The sequence below is a fragment of the Pygocentrus nattereri genome, chromosome 10 (assembly GCF_015220715.1).
Source record: "Pygocentrus nattereri isolate fPygNat1 chromosome 10, fPygNat1.pri, whole genome shotgun sequence".
In the NCBI taxonomy this organism is placed as follows: Eukaryota; Metazoa; Chordata; class Actinopteri; order Characiformes; family Serrasalmidae; genus Pygocentrus; species Pygocentrus nattereri.
This window is the reverse complement of record NC_051220.1, coordinates 36,840,455-36,858,088: the sequence shown is the minus strand read 5'-3', so window position 1 is coordinate 36,858,088 and position 17,634 is coordinate 36,840,455. Positions and strand designations below refer to the sequence as shown.

Here is a 17,634-nt window from a genome sequence, read left to right as displayed (position 1 = left end):
GCGGAGCAGTTTTCTTCTGATAATTGAGTTAAAATAATACAAAGCACAAGGGAGCGCTTTCACGTCGGGGCCTGGCAGAGACGTGTGTTTGGAGAGTGGGAACAATTCCACATTCCAAACAGTACGTGGCTGGCCAGAGGTCTGTCTCCTCTCTATTACTCGCTCTGTGCAGCGCAGCCATCCACTCAGATTTCTGCACTCCTATAGCCCTTTCCACTTATCTTCAGCAAACACTGGGGTAGGCTGACTGCCACAAGTCCCAAAGTTTGCTCTTGTTGATAAAGCCATGGTAACATGGGGAGTGGCATAACTTCACGTCTTCAGGAGCGCTGTACAATACGCCTAGCTCAGCTTTTCCCGATGTCCGACTTCACTTACCAGGCTTTCAGAGCCATTTTGGGAGAAACAAGTTAAAAGCAAGTATTTTTTTGTGACGCTGCAGTTACACCAGCACCATGCAAGACTCTGGTTGGCACTGCGGCAACAATGGTTAGTCAACTGTTTACTTAAAAAATGTGCTCTGTATTGCACATGATGCACCCTGCCATTCTGACAATTTGCCATGGAAGACTGTAGCTGAGACTAAGGCTACAACTTTCAATCAACAAAGTCAATTGTGGTAAAAACTAAAAAAGTTACGCACTGACGAGTAATAAAGCAATAAGACACAAGAGGCTGTGAGGTGTAAGGGGTGTTCTTATGCATGACGCAAAGCGGACAACATAAAATATGACAAAATGCATACATTTTCAATAAATAATTAACAATAATAGTTCATTTAGAGTATGCTATTGTATGCTAACCAGGGACCGCTGAAGAACAAGAACTTTGTCACCTATCATTGTACATTTCATAACCCTGTGTCATATAATAATGAAAATGTCATAATATACATAATATATTATAATATAATATTATAACATAGCAGTATATAATACAGAAACCTTCGCATTATAAGTAGTTTTCACTCACCAAAATACCACCATAACTAAATTCCACTAGCAACTATGCAATTCCCTGTGTTGTGTTAGTATCACGCTGATGCGTGCCACACATTTGTTTTCCTACACTGGGTTTAATGCAACTTAAGGCAGATCTAACCAAACACATGAGCATGTGAAGCATGCATGATATTCAGTAACACATTACTCACTTTTTATACTGCAGTGTTACGATGAATCAACCAGTAAACACTTCATTTCAAAGCCTCACACTGAACATTAATGGAGGAGTGGTTTAACCTGTTAGCCATCCTTTAGCCAGTTTAGCCTGCTACATTTCATCCTAGTCACTGAGTCAACAGTCAACCGGTCAGTTTAAACAAAACCAGGCTCTTATTTATCTACTAGTGCACATGGTGTTCCATACGAATAGCATAGCAGTCCATTTACAGCATTGTTTTATAGTCGCTTTGAGCATAAATACAGAATTCAGGGATGAGATGGTCTTAGGTATGCATAAACAGATCCTGGCTATTTTTAATGTTTTATCATTTAAATCCACTCTATTATGCTCTATACTGTTTATTATATGACACATATTGTTATTGTGACAAATTGCAATACACTACAGGAAGTATAGGGGGTGATATAGTTTCTATAATAGCTGCAGGGACCTTACGTATTAGCAGTCATTCTTTTGATCAACAGGCTGAAGAACTACTGGTGTACACTGACATGAAGTCCAGGTGACAGCCCCTGCACACACAAATATAACCTCAATACTGACCAAATCAGCAATTACTGAAGACAGGAGTAAAACATTCACTCTTTCCCTGATGCTCCTGTCAGGCTTTCCTTATTTGCAGTGAAGCTCCATCAGTTTGAAGAGAAAACTGTCTAGGAATAACTTGGGTCGTTAGTAGGATTTCAAAGTCACTCTGTCCTCTGATAAAGACCACTTGACAGGCGCGGGTGAAATGAAGCCTGCCGCCACAGAGAGGGCTGATACGGCCCTGATTAGATCCTCCACCTTCAGGAAGGTGCTGATGCACAGATATTCTGAAAAGGAGCAGGCGGAGGGAAAGGAGAAAAAAAAAAAACAGGAGCAGCAAACCAAGAGAGCTGACAACTAAGCAATTTCCACATGCTCTTTTACATCACTCAACTCTTACACATGCACACACACACACTCTCCACCACTCCGCCCCGGTGTGGTCTCATGTGTTAACCTCAGAGGAGAGACCCGGGTGCTGTGTGTCAATCATCGGCTTCCTCTCCACACAGTTTGCTCAGCCATAAGAGCAGCTGCTCTGCTACTGCCAGTCCACAAAGGCACATCCACTCCACGTTCCACTTTTTGGACTGCTGACTTTCTAAAGCCGACTTCTTCTTCTTACGTTTGTCAGATTTGGTGCTGCATATGCTCAGGACAAAATTGCAGAGGGTCCTCCAGCAATCTGAAAAGACCACCTTCATAAGGCCATGACAAAAAAGTATGTGTGAAAGATGACCACAGGTTCCTCAGACCCTATTTTGGAGATTATCCTCTAACAAATATTTCCATGTGGTAAGAACTATGGATTTAAATGATTAACTGTTAACTGCAATAAACAATTGTTCAACCAATGCTTTCGGTAAAAAGAAATTCATTTTGAAATTTTACTTTATTCCAAGTAAACAATAGTTCCTATATGAATATGCAGGTTTATCATCCAAGTTGAGGAATGTTTTTGAATTGTATGTATGAGGACACAATGAGCAATTGATTCCACTACAAAGGTCTGCTACAAAAAGAACCGTGCGGCTACGTGACATGACAGACAGCTATTTTTTCATGTTCTCTGGGAGAAAGTGTGATGCAGGAAATCACACATTGGTGTGCAAAGTTATAAAGAAGATCTTGGCTCACGGCGAGAGCATCTGAGAGCTGCTGAGCCAAAGCTAGCCCCCTGGTCAAGGCATTTATGTTTGTTTTAATGTGGGTCTAGTAATGAGTGATACCTATTATTTTAAAACTTTAGAATACAGAACTTTCAGCAGCCCATCAGTCATCATAGGTGTTCAAGGTTTTGCTTTAAAAGTCATTTAAAAGCTGTATTTGAAAGAGAGCAACAAATAGATGCTATTGTAGCAACATACAGTCTGCAAGCAGCTGGGCTTCAGCAGGTACTACGGCTGTTAGTAGTTCTAATGGTTTTAACAATAAATGGCCTGTAATGCTGGAGTTAATGTACAACTGCTAATTCACCCTTTAACCCTGAAGGTTGGTGTGCAGACTGCTGGTCACCATCCAACACAAACAACAATCTTGCTGAGCTAGTAACTAACAAAAGACAGATTTAAGATGGACATGATCATTTGGAGTTGAATGAACTTATGTGTATTTATATTCACTCCAGCTGGTTTCCTGATATGTTTAATCCGCAATGAGAACCTTCCAAACACTAAAAGGCATTCTGCCACCCCAGGCACCATTTAAGGCAGAGCTGGAAAATTCAAACAACATGCTGGCAAAGGAGAAGCGACTTCAGCCTCGTAAAAAGTCAAACGCTGAGAGACATTTTACAAGCAACTATGCTACTTATGCGGAAAGGTTTCCTGCCAGAGATGTGAGAAAAGCAGCTATAGCGGAGCGAAAGCTTAAAGCCAAGCAAAATGAGTCTGCGTTTTTGTTTATATCACATTTTTTAGCCTATGCTTGGACATCAGCACATACTGAGACATGCTTACAGCCAAGAAGGTAAAATGGACATTAGCTTTTGTTTCTGTTTCAGAGCAGACAAGTGTGGTAAGGTTTTTTATTCTTCTCTTTGGTGCCGCCCACAGTTTGACTTTTCCAGTGTGTCATAGCACACCAATTTATTGTGGTTCTAGTAAAATGGCTGCAAAAGCTCTAATGGCTTGTTCCTCTAGCTTTTAGCCCACCAACACCAGTCTTTTAATGCCAAATGATACTGATCCCACAGCGCCCTAGACAAAATGTGGGGTCATAACAGCATTAAAGGGGTCGCAAGGTGCTGTAGTGGTGCAACAATGCTTTATTAATGTGTTATTGACGTGTTAATAATGTGTTATTAGCATAGCAACCTTGGTAGCCCTAGGATACACATTATTTGTTTACTTTCTGTATTTTTGTAAGCACCATAATCACCAAGACAAATTGCAAGTTAGCCAATAAAGTGCTTCTGATTCTAATGGCTGAGCAACCTGCATGTGACCACTTCTCTAAGATCTCCTTGTCTATTTCACGCTATAATCTCCATCTCCCGTCTCGTTCCGTTCACAGAAACATTACGTGGGTCTGCTGGCACAAAAGAGGGCTAATTTGTGGGGTTAGGCTCATCAGCAGAGGCCCCCATGGCCGGCTCTTTAATAAGCCGCACGACTGCGTGGCCTCGACACCGCGCAGAGTGACTCACCAGCTTCAGTTCCTCTCCATCTGATGAGCTCATTCAGAAGGCAGCGGACGCAGCAGCGCCGTCCCAGCGCCGGGCTAAATGAACAGCCAGGCTAAATGAACAGCCATTCAGAGAGAATACAGGTCAAGAGGGCTGGGGGCACTCCGTAAGTAAAGATAAAAGAAAGAGGAGTGTTAGAGGGCTGAGGAGCGCAAGGGTGGAGAGAGCTAGACTAAGCTTTATGAGCAGTCAGGCGCAGTGTGTGTGTGTGTGTGTGTGGAGCAGCGGCAGTGCACTCAGACTGATTTGCACATTAAAAGATGAAAATGTAGCGCAGCTTTGAGGAAGCCACCAGCAAGAATTTCCACTTTCTAAATAAATAAAGAAGGCTGACAAAAAATTCAGTGCTGAATGTGATAAAACATAACTTTTCTAAGCAAAGTCCTTGAGCAGTAAATCAATGCGGCATCAGTCCTGGATGTGAACAACGCTCCGAACATGTTTTGACACTGAGAAATGTCAGTCAGCCCCTGAAAGTGCGCGCTCCCCTCGGCTCATGCGGAGGCTCAGGGATGGGGTGTGTGTGTGGTTATCGCTGAGGGGGGGAAGCACAATAGAGGGAGAGACAGAGAGGAAAAGACGAAAGTGAGCAAGAGAGACAGAGCAAGAAAAGAGAGAGAGGGAGAGAGAGGCACACAGAAAGGAAGGGGAGAAAAAACTGAAAGAGGGAGACAGGGAGACAAAAAAGAGTAAAAATTGGCAAAAGACAGTAAGCAAGAAAGAGAACGAGGGATGGAGTGCAATGAGGGAGAGAGGGGGAATAGAGCGATAAATTAAGAGAGACAAAGAGGGAGTAAGAAGACAGGAGAGAAAGCAAAACAGAGCGCAAGTAAGACAGAGAAATGAGAGTGACAGGAAAAGAGAAGGAGAGAGGAGAGACAAAGAGAGAGCATGACAGAGCAAGTGAGAAAGAGAGACAGAGAGGGACAGAAGGATAAGAGGGAGAGAGAGAAGTGAAGAGAGAATGAAAGGAGATGGAGATGAAGAGAGGAAGAGAGAAAAGAGAGAGAGACTGAGAGAAAGGAGCAAAAGAGAAAAGTTGATGAAGGAGAGAGTAAAGGAGACCAAGCAAGACAGAGAGCACAAGAGAGGAGAGATGGCAATATAGTGAGAAAGAGAGAGAGCACACAAGAGACAGAGCCAAAGAGAAGAGAGGAGACAGAAAGTATACATTAGCAAGCAAGACAAGGAAAACAACAGAGACAGAGAGAGCAAGCAAAAGAGAACTAAAGACAGAAATTATGAGAGAGAAACAGAGAGAAAGCATTAAAGAGCAAGCAAGATAGGAAAAATGAGAGCGATAGAGACAGAAGAGAGCATGCGAAAGAGAACCAAATAAAGAAAGGGGGAATGAGCAAAAAAGAGAGAGGAAAGCGAGAAAAAGAGCAAACGAGAGAGAGAGAGAGAGAGAGAGAGAGAGAGATTAAAAGAGCAGGCAAGATAGGGAAAATGAGTGAGACACAGGGAAGGAGCAAAAGAGAAAAAGAGAGCAAAAATAGAAAAGAGGGAGGGAGGGAAAGAGAGCAAGCAAGAGAGAGCAAATAAGAGAGAGCGAGAGAGAGAGAGAGAGAGAGAGAGAGAGAGAGAGACGTGTGTGGGATGCAGGGCGCAGTGCTGGGAGTGGAGCAAAGAGCCATTTACACAGGAGAGTGGCCCTGCACCGGGAGAGACCTGTAAAATATAGTTGTTTATCCACTCGACAGTGGGGCTGTCTCTGCACTGACAGAACAAAAATGAAAGCAATATCAATGAAATATGACACTGATGATGGGCCGGGAGAGGAAATGGAAATGACTCGATTCTCCCGAGCTTCCCGAACGAGATATGGCTTGCGCTGAATTCGGAGCTGCTTTCTACCTGTCAGGTTTCTCAAACAATCAGGACACCTTCTCCAGCAGGAGCTCCCTCAGATGAGCAGGAGATCCTGCAGGTCTTGATGAAGCTCAGCGTAAAAGGCAGAACGGTGCCATTAATAAACATCCTCTACCAGCTACAGTCAATTTGTATGCAACGGAACAAACTGTTGACAGGTCTTTTCAGTTCCAGCACTCTCGGAAGGCAAATCTCTTCTCCCTGTATGTCCTGAAGTGAGTGCATTGTGTCATCATGTGTGCGCGAGCATGTGTCCTTGAGTGGAAGTCCCCTGGTGGTGGCAGGAATAGACAGTGTCCAGTGGCTGCACTGCCAGAGCTGCGAACGTCCTTGATGTAGAATGGAGGACAATATGATCTGAGTGAACAATGAAGAACCAATAACAACACTGATCCGCCAAATCTCTCCACACCAAAGCCCGTCTCTCCACACTCAAGTACACAGAATATACAGCTGCCTAAGCGCTATCTCCCTCTTCCCTTTCACTTGAACTTGAAACCCATTGACGTTTTTGAGAGGGATTTGGTCCAACTCTGTTCCTCAGAGCTACAGCTGCAATGGGCTGCATAAAAGCCCCTCAGCTATTCTGACCTGCGTTCTTGCAGCAAACAGAACCCCCTGACCTCCACGTGTGGGTCAGGAGAATAAACACTGCACTGATTATTCTATCATCGGCTGTGAAAGCATTTACGCTCCCATAAGAAAAACATGAGACGCTAGTCAGATCTGCAGCAACTCGTATTTCATTTTTTCTTTGCTGGAGCCACAAGTGTGGTCATTGTGGTCACGGAGATCTACCTTCCTGTGGAGTTTAGTTCCAGCCACAATCTGCCACACCTGCTCCAGTTAATTAACATCTGCAGAAGTCCCAGACTGGATCAGAGCAGTGTGTTATAAGCAGGTTGAAAGTAAACTCTGGAGCACAGTAGATGTCCAGAAGAAGGGCTGGTAGCTACTACATTAGACAAATATGCACGGCACAGGGCAAGCATGGAAGCACTGGGTTGCACCAGGTTTAGGTTTATACTCGTTTGGACGGCAAGTCTTTACTGAGTCCTCAGTTAATGTTCCAGACTATGCTTTTGCTAAATCTGGCTGCACCACAAAACTGTAAGTCCTGCCTTAAGTAGTAACAACTAACTAATGCGTAAATCGCTTTAACATGACGATAACATGTTTAGAACCAATCAGTAAACTTGCTCCCATGGAAACGCAGTGGCAGTTGGCTTTGACTTCTCAATGGAAAAATCTCCAGCATGGAAGAGAACGATGTGTACAGGTTAAACTAAAAAAAACCCGCAACCTACAGCCACTGTCTGTTTATTCTTTAATATTTTCCTGAGAAAACCAAATATGCAGCTTTTTAAACAACAACCGACACAACAGCAGCCTCAGTTTAGTTTCTGACCTGGAGCTGTGGGTGTTTAGTTTCATGCTCGGAGTTTAAACCAGGCCGATGATTAGAGCTGTAAGTAAAATCAGTGTATGGTGTTTAGAGTTCTTACTTTACCAAAAAAATCCTGTTTTTGGTCTTTTTGCGCTTTATATGTGGTTTCTGATGGTTTCCCCAAACCTTACACCTGCCCTTACACTAAGCTCAACATTAAGACTAGTTTGTGGTGCAACTTGTTCTGATTTAGAAATGCATAAACCTGAACTTAGTAAACACACATTATAACTACATTTGAACCTACGCACAGCTAGTGCAACCAGCCACAGAACACCAATCACCAGGACTGTTTGATTCCACTAATCCTGGTGTCAACTGGTGTCTGATTTTGAGTGATGGGCATTTGATTGAGTCGAATCCAAATGCCAGTTAGACATAATAAGTTTCTCAATTACAAAAATCAGAACCCAGGGTGGGAGATCCTCAACGCAAGAGTTACATTATTAAGTGCATAATACACCATTATGATTTATGGTATGAATAACAAGAGATCTTGACATGATAACCTCATGTGCTACCTCATGAGTTGTTCTTCGGGATGTTCTTCAAGATGTCAGCTATTTAATGGCAAGTATATGATTTATAAGGTCTTAGTGAGGTAGTCTGGAGAACTCTAGCTCAATTAAATGAGCTGAATATCGGGGGCTAGCTTAACTGTACCTGATCTTCCTCCATCAGCTTTCAGTGTGTACAGCACCTGAAGTTGACTGTAAGGCATAAAGTTCATCATAAGCCAAGTTTTTTGTTACAGATTTGTCCAAAGCAAAATATAGCAAATTGATATTGATTTTTCAGACAAAATGATCTAAACCAGGGGTGTCAAACTCTGTGGGCCAGCTGTATTTTTATTTCATTTTGCTATGACCTGAACTGGCCATTGTTCATTCAAAATATGCCAAAACTGCAACAGCAAAATAGGCACTGAATACTTGAACCATTCAAAAATAATTTTAAATAAAAAAACTAATTGTTGTATATAACACCATAGACCACATTGGCTACAGATAACCACTGAACCTCTTCAAATGTCCCCAGGAAGTACATCTACCTGCCTGAACTAGCCTCCTGGCATCTTTTCTTTTCGGTGGAACTGCTGTCCACAGATTGTTATTGGAGGAGGAGGGTCAGAGAAATAGTGCGCATTGCACTGAAGTGCATGCTGGGGACTGTAGTACTGCTCATAGTGAAATGGGCTAATATTAATAGATAATGAAAATAATTTAATATAGGATTGCGCCACAGCCTGATTTAGTCCACAGGCCTTGTGTTTGACACACGGACTCTAGACAGTAACAACAGAATACCCCACACTTTGTGCATGCAGTCGAGAGCAAACTTGACGGCCTTAAAAACTGGAATTTGTGAAATCAATTCCATAGCTTTGAAGCCAACACTTGATTCCCATATGCCTGGCAACAGTGAATCGACTCTTTCTGGGATCCCAGCCCTGCAAATCACATTAACACTAAGTATAAACAAGGCACACAGGCAAAAAGACATTTCACTGCATATATATTTCTGTGTGCATGAATGTGTGACGTGTAATGTGTATATTTTTTGGTGTGAAAGCAATTAATCCCTTCAGAAGACCTTTATCAAATGCATCAAGTGTGTTAAACCTTGACTGAATCTCTGCATGTAGTTAGGAGGATGGTTGGTGACCACTGGTCTTCATAAAGTTTGCTGCTGGAGCTTCCCCTAGTGCTGCCTGGGGAGCTTGCAAGCAAGCAAAGAAAGAAAGAGTACTTCAGAAAGTCAAGATCAAGAAGGCATACAAGAAATACAGGTAAGAAAGAAAGAACTCAAGCTCAATTAACTGAGCTGAATATCGGGGGCTAGCTTAACTGTACCTGATCTTCTGCTGGAGCTTCCTCTAGTGCTGCCCGGGGAGCTTGTAAGCAAGCAAAGAAAGAAAGAGTACTTCAGAAAGTGAAGATCAAGAAGGCATACAAGAAATAGAGGTAAGAAAGAAGTGAAGAATCAAGGCAGAGCTGTTTAAATTCAGCTGAATAAAGTTAAGTGTGGATTGCAGAGAGACAAGAGCGGAGGGCTTATGGCATGGCTTTGTGTCGGGTGGTGGCTTTGAGATCTAGAACTGCTAGGCCCTTAATGGGTCTCCCGAAGGTAAAGCAGTCGAGGTTCTATCATTCATTAAGCAGCCTCCATCATCACACACATTCTAGACACTTAATCACGAAGACAGAAAGAAAATACCTTGAAGGTCACAAGGGGGAGAGAGAGATAGCGCAGGGTGAGGGGTGAGGGAGAGGAGGGCCCACGAGTGGCCTCGTTTTGATGGAAGACGATATGCCATGCCTTCCGTCATCTACATACGACGTGTGATCTGAGGACATGGCGAGACCTTTGCCACAGAGGTGACAGAGTCTGGCGACAGATCACATCCAAAAAGGAATTCGGAGATTCAGTAGATATCTCTAATGGGACGAGTGTAAATGACATCTAATGGGAATATTTGAAGCATCTTGCTTCGCTGTTCTTTGCCGCGGCTGCAACTCAGAAGCCTTCCTCCTCATCATGCATATTCACTGTCGTTCCCCATCAGGTGTTTTCATTCTGATGTTTTGACACGTTTTTCTGCCTCGTCGCACTCTCCCCCCTGATTTGCTTTGCTGTTTAATTTTTCCAAAGAGGGGGCGGCGCAACCCGGATCGCTTGACAAGCCGGAGACTGTTGCTACATGATCCCAGACAGACAAAGAAGAACGCAGTGGAGCCCACACTCCACTGCCCCAAAATAAAAAGCGCTTTGACCTCCTGCGCATCTGTTTTCGCCCCTCAACTGTGACGGACTCGACCAGCGGCCTCCGCCTGCCTACATAATGCACTGCGCTCCTGCACGCATAGGGCCCAAACCCCTGCCCCTGCACTGGGAAACTTCTCTCAAAATGCAAATATGTCAAAAGCCTGAGCAGCAGAGTCTGAAGGTGCATTCAAGCCCTGAAAGGGTCCCGCCACGCTGCGATAATAAATGGACAAGCTCAGACCACGCACTCAGAGCAGATCAGACCGCACTGACAACCGTATCAAAAACATAACAGACACTTTCTGCACGGGAATTTGTATAATATTTGCATTTGAAAGAGTGGGCTGAAGAGTTTATGGTCTGCGGTGGACCATGCTGAGGGTTTGGAGATGAAGCAGCTCCATCAGCCATGATGATAAACAGTAGAGCACCAACTGAGGAGAAGCTGTCATGGCAGCATGTATAGAATTTTCCAAAAAAACAACAGCTGTATATGTACAGCATTTACATTTACAGCATTTAGCATTTATATAACATCATCTTATAACAGGACTGGCAGTTCCAGTCTGAAAAAAAAATAGTTATGTTCAAAGCCACTGTAAAACACCCAATATGTGTACACCTATGAATTTCTTACAACAACTGAGTTCTGCATTAACATGCCGTCACATTCTGTGCATGGACAGCTGAGTGTACGGATAGATAGAACCAGGCATCAGCATGAATATAAAGTAAACGGCCTGAAGCAGCACTAGATACCCATCCTAAGAACATGCTTTTGTTTATTGCCACCGGCAGCACGGTGGCGTGGTGGGTAGCGCTGTTGCCTCACAGCAAGGAGGGCCTGGGATCGATTCCCCGGCCGGGCGACCGGGGTCCTCTCTGTGTGGAGTTTGCATGTTCTCCCCGTGTCTGTGTGGGTTTCCTCCGGGTTCTCCGGTTTCCTCCCACAGTCCAAAAGACATGCAGTCAGGCCAATTGTGTAAAAATGATCAGATTGTAAGTTGCTCTGGATAAGAGCGTCAGCCAAATGCTGGTAATGTAATGTAATATTGTCTTAACAGCTAGAACTAGAACTAAAAGCTGAATAACTGGAAGTAGCTAAGAGACTAACAGATTTCTCAGTGTTAGGCTTTCTATTCCAGCATTTACTGAAGGATTAAGTGTAAAACTGCAGCACACACAGTAAAAAATGTTACCCGAATTTCATACAAGTTTCACATGTTTGTGATTTTGGCAGATCTGCCCTAATTTAACTAGAATACGCTACTTACAAGGTATAGGTGTCTGCAGTAAACACTGCTATATCATCATATTTTCATTATTATGAAATTAATCTAAATGAATTACTTTTTGTGCAAGACAAACTGCATGCGGATTATTAATAATGATAATTTATTGAACATTTGGGTAATTTATCACATTGCATGTTGTCAGCATTTTAGAAATGCAATAAGCCACTTAACATCACAGGTAAAATCACTGTAAAACACAGACTCTCTGGGCTTATATGGGCTTTATTTTTAAAAATTATAATTATTTGTTATTACATTTTTGTAAGTCCTTTACAGAGAAAATGCTACTTGTTCTCTGTACCTTGTTATTGACAGTTGAAGTTGAAAATACCTGTTTCTATTTACAGTGTGTTAATGTCATGATGAATGGGGAAAAAGTCTAGTTCCAATGATTTACATTAAAAGTTTTTTTTTTCTTTTCCTGTAAAGACAGTAGTGATATATTTATATAAAACAAAAAAACATGCATATATAACATGTGTATATGTATGTTTATGTCTGCCCACATCAAATATTACTCATGCATCCCGTGGGCCTAAGTGGTGAAAAAAAAAGACTATGGTTCTGATTTCTCTCCCACTCCACTACCCTCCTCCTTCCCCAGAAGACGAAAGAAGCGATTCACCACACGTCCTCCCAGTTTAAAGAAAACAAGCAGCTGACACATTTCCTACCAACAGGCCCTTCCTCAGATAGCACGCCGCTCCTGTCAACAGGAAGTCCATTCAGCAGCAGGCTGCTTCTGCTCCATATATACAACTTCAGCCCACACTGTCCTGAGAGGCTCAGGGCAACTCTGACCCAGACACGCATTCAAAACGAGAGTGATGGGGGGTGGGGGGTGGGGGGAGTAGAGGGCGAGGATGAGGACTTTGCTGCCCGTGCCTCGCAGCAGACTGACTGTGTGTGAGCAGGAGACCTTCAAACGCTCTTGGTTGGAGGAGGCAGGGCTTTTTGAAAGCTTGCACAATACTCCTGAAATCAATTAACGTGCAGTCACTGGTATCAGCATTACGCACAGCATCCTATTACCTCAGCACTCCGAAATAACTCTGACCAGAGTGCTGGGCAATGCTAACATAACCTCAGCACAGGAACATGGCACACAAACGTACAGTGTTTTGGCTCGGGTCACTGCCTGAAGTCATGGTCAAAGCTTCCAACTCCACCACTCACTACTAACAGCTCCACTAACTATGCCTGACTATCTGGACACGAGGCCGCCCCTATTACTGCAGTAATTAAAACACACACACAAGAAGAAAGTTTGCAAAGGCGGTGCAAACTCACGTTAAGCGCCGAGGACATTTGAGCAGCAGGAAAGAAGAAGAGCGAACCTGACATTGACCTTCGCAAGGCTGGAGCTGTGCTGTTTGAGCAGCTGCTAATGGGAGAACTGGCAGGAGAGAGAGACAGGGTGAGAGGCAGAGAGGGAGAGAGATAGAGAGAGAGAGAGAGAGAGAGGGAGGGAGAGAGAGAGGGGAAGAGAGACAGAGAGAGAGAGAGCAGGCGCTTTCTGCAGGCTGCTGTGATGACATGCAGCCGCTTTTTTTTTTTTTTAGTAAGAGGGGCTTATCTTTGTCTCTATGGTAACTGTGTCTCTGGGTGGTTATTAGAAACCCTGAACTTCCTGTGCTTCTGCAGAATCAGCCAATCGGAGGCTGTGTTCCTCATAGGCGGGGAGAGCTCTGCTATAGGCAGCAGAGGAGCGGCCACATGAGGGGGCCATAGAAACAGAGGGTCAGGAAAAAACTTACTGCTGGGGAGGAGAAAAATGCAGACTTCTCCCAACCGGCACAAACACAAAAGAGAGCAACGCCGCCTCTGCCCAGGCAAAATAAACAGGCAGACGTCTCCTCACTGTAGCAGAATGCCAGAGCTGTCCGTAAAGGAACTTTCCGAACAGAATAAAAGTCCTGAATTAGTGGAGAGCACTTTTATGGCCCTATTTATAGCAAAAAAGATCATCCACACTGTGAAGACAGACTCACTGTTTCCAGAGGGACACTTTTTTCAACATAATGAAAAGTCTTGGAAAATACAAACTCAGCATCTCATATTCCAAGAAAACAGCCAGTATAGTGGTTTAACGAGTCACAGACAGACAGACACAATAAGAGAGACAGACAGACAGAGAGAAATGAAAGAGATAGATCATAGGAAAGAGAGAGAGAGAGAACAGGAAAGAAGCAGAGCGTGAAAGTGACAGAGGGAGAGAAAGGTTGCAAAGGAAAGAGAGAGCAAAGGAAAGAGAAGGAAGAGAGAAAGCAAAGAGGGGGAGAGAAAGAAAAAGAGGGAGAAAGGGAATAGAGAAGTAGAATGTGAAAAAGAAGAGAGAGAGCAAGAGAGAGAGAGAGAGAGAGAGAGACAGGGAAGGAGAGAGACAGAGACAGAGAGACAGATTCCTGGGAAGAGAAGGAGAAGAACAGAAAAGAAAAGGAAGGCAGAGAGAGGAAACACAGGAAAGAAATAGCAAGAGATTAGGAAAGAGAAGTAGAATGCGAGGGAGAGGGAGAGAGGGAGCAAAGGAAAGAGAGGGAGGGAAGAGAGCGCATAGGAAAGAAAATGTAGAGAGAGAGCAAAAAAGGGAAAGAGAAAGAGGGAGAAAAGGGAAGACAGGAGCAGAATGTAAAAGAGAAGACAGGTGGAAAGACGCAGAGAGAGAGACAAGTGAGGCAGAGAGAGCAAAAGAAAGAGAAGTAAGAGAAACAGCATATGAAATAGAATGAAGGGGGGAAGGCAAAGGGATGGAGAAAGACAGAAAGGGGGAGAAAGGGAAGAGACAGGCAGAATGTGAAAGAGCAGATGGAGAGAGATGGAGAAAAAGACGAAGAGAGAGGCAGATGAGGGAGAGAGAGCACAGGAAAGAGAAGAAAGAGAAAGCACAGGAAAGAGAATGTAGAGAAAGGGAATAGAGAGAGACAGAGATAATGTGAAAGAGTAGACAGAGAGACAGAGAGGGAGAAAGAGATGGAGAAAAAGTCAGAGAGAGAGGCAGATGAAGGAGAGGGAGCAAAGGAAAGAGAGGGAGGGAAGAGAGAGCATAGGAAGGAGAAGGATGAGAGAAAGCAAAGGGAGGGAGAGAGAAAGAGAATGAGGGAGAAAAGGGAAGAGAGAGGCAGAATGTGAAAGAGAAGATGGAGAGAGATGCAGAGAGAGACAGAGAGACAGGTAAGAGAGAGGCAGAGAGAGCGAGGAAATAGCTTAGGAAAGAAGGGGGAGAGACCAGAGAGAGAGAAAGAGAGAGAAGAGAAGGAAGGAAGCAAAGGAGAGAGACAGAAAGAGAAGAAAGGGAGACGGAGAGAGAAGTGAGCGGAGGAGAGGAGCCGAGTCCAGCCCTGACGGCTCTTGCCATGCATTCACACATTCCTGCACTCGAGTTAAGAGGCAGACACCGGCAGGCTTAGAGCTGAGCGCGCGCTTAATGCTGCTGAATGCTAACAAGTGACAGAGAAAGCCTGGGATTAGCAGAGTAGAGAGAATAGAGGGAACGCAGGTAAACAACAGAGGCAGCTTTTCAGCAAGAGAGTCCTGAAGGCGCGCAGAGAGAGAGAGAGAGAGAGAGAGAGAGAGAGAGAGAGAGAGAGAGAGAGAGAGAGAAAGTGGAACTCCTGAATGAGCGCGAGCGCTGTCTGACCACAACCAGAGAGAAGCTTTACGCAAACTCAGCAGCAGCAGCTCTAACTGGAGAAGGAACGAGCCCTGCCTGCACTCCAGCAGGAAAACAAGACAGCGGTGATGAGAACTAAGCGTGTGTGAATAATAAATATAAATATATACACATATAAATATGCCCACTCTTCATGGTCACTGGCTGAGGCTGTGCCGCTGGACCTGGATTCATGACGAAACTTCACTCCGGAGCGTCTTCATTGAACACGACACAGCATTTGTTGACAATACTAGGAGCAAAGTTCTGCAGCTGCTGACCATGAGCACAAACCCAAACACTCACCAGCAGAAAAGAGTGCATGACCCCAAGAGGGAGGGACACAAAGGGTAAAATATCTTGCCGTTGGAGAAGAGAGACGGAAAAAAGGAGGGAAAAAGGAGGCGGGGGGACTCTGGCGGACGAAGACTGAGCAGTTCTCCACACACGCACAGGCAGTCAGGAGCTCAGAGCCGAGCGCTGTTTACAAACGCAGCGGCTGGATTTCGCCTGGACCGCTCCTCAGTGACAGGGGCAGCGCGAGCGACAGGAGCGTGCCCCCTGTCCCTCGCGGCTGTCAGAGTATTTCACCCTGTGTGGGGGGGGGCGCATGTCCCACACCAAACACACTCGCAAACTAACGCAAACACGAACACACGCACTCTCTCGACACAGCGAAAAATCCCTCAGATTACAGAAAGAATTAACAATAACACAAAACCTTTTAATCCCGATCTTCTCCTGATTGGCTGCGTCCTCATGAGCTTCAGCTCCAGCTCCAAATGTTTAAATCCCACTGGTTAATCCCTCCATTCCACTCGCAGACAGGATTCTAGCAGAGACCACGGTGGGCTTGAACATTCACTTCAACGTTCGCTCTCTCTCTCTCTCTCTCTCTCTCTCTCTCTCTCTCCCTCTCTCTCACTCTTTCCCCTCTCTCTCTCTCTGCACTCTGTTCGCCTCTCTCTCTGAGCTGTGGACCCAAGCAAGCTCGGAGATGAAGGCAGAGGCTCTCCCCGGGTCCTACTGCCCCGCGGTTTAACTGAAAGAATGCCATTGTTCCCAGCGTGACCCGCAGCTCCGCTCGGCTACACGGGACTAATAATTCCTGCGCCAAGAAGCAACTTTGCTAAAAGCTGGAAGAAACAAATGAGAGCTCTGAATTTTGCTTTTTAATTTCGTGGCATGTTGTCAACAGACTGACTAGCAAAGAAGCACATAACAGATAACAAACATATAATAATAATAATTATACTACACACACACACACACACATATATATATATATAGACACACACACATATCACTGCTGTCGGAACTTTCATGTCCTTCTTTTTTGTCGTTTTTGACATAATCTGAAAATGCCTGTTGTCCTTTTAACTTGTGTGTAAATTTCATGATGAACGGACCAAAAGAAACGGCCCAAAATGACTTGGAACAAAGTCTGGTTCCATTGACTTACATTAAAAGTAAAGTAGGTTTTATCCTTCTTCTGTAAAGTTACCATTTTGGATATTCGAGGCTTTGTTCCAACAGCAGTGATGTAAGTAAAGGCATTTTAGGAGAGTACTTTTACAATACGTACCAAATAAAAAAGTTCATTTTAAATAAAAACTGTTTTAACATCAATGCACAGCCGTAGCAAATACCCCGTTAGATGAACTCTAAAGAGGACCTTGATTAACAGCTTCTTTACAAACACAGAAGTTCCGACTAAAGTAGACTGATAGATCAATGGTGATGAGTCAGTTGTTAATATCAGCCTTACTGAGTGCATCTGAGGGATGATCACATTGACCATGTCCTCAGTGATGGACATGTTTGTGAGTGATAAGCTTAGCATCAGTGTTGTTCTGGGGATTGTGTGAGCAGCAGTGGACAGATGCAGGTGATGAGAGAAGGAAGAAATGAGAATTTTTGGAGCTTCACTTAAACGGTAAGCAAATTTTTCACAAAAAAAAGGTTTTCTTATGCGCCTTATCAATAGGCATTCTAAATGTGTTCTGATTAAGTTACGTATGGTGTATGCATGGTGTATTCACTATTAAACCAGCATTACTTTTTCAAAGTGTTTTGCCAAGCTTTTGCATAATTTCCCTATATATACATACATAAAATAAGATGTAAGACTGGCAAATGTTTAATGTTTCTATTTTCAGTTTATGAAACTTTAAACAATGTAAAAAATACAATACCTGAGCCTTTA

At 43.9% G+C, this 17,634-nt stretch overlaps 1 protein-coding gene across 2 annotated transcripts in view; it reads right to left on the bottom strand.

Moving 5' to 3' along the window:
* Nucleotides 1–16,373, bottom strand: part of foxn3 (forkhead box N3) — a 138,601-nt gene extending 122,228 nt beyond the window's left edge. Inside the window, exon 1 of one of the 2 annotated variants that reach the window (XM_017715059.2) lies at nt 16,150–16,373. The gene's annotated coding sequence lies outside the window, so the exon portion shown is untranslated. Of the gene's footprint in view, nt 1–13,069; nt 13,212–16,149 lie in introns of those variants that run through there. The other variant, XM_017715061.2, reaches the window with a different exon arrangement.
* Nucleotides 16,374–17,634: the final 1,261 nt, after the last annotated feature.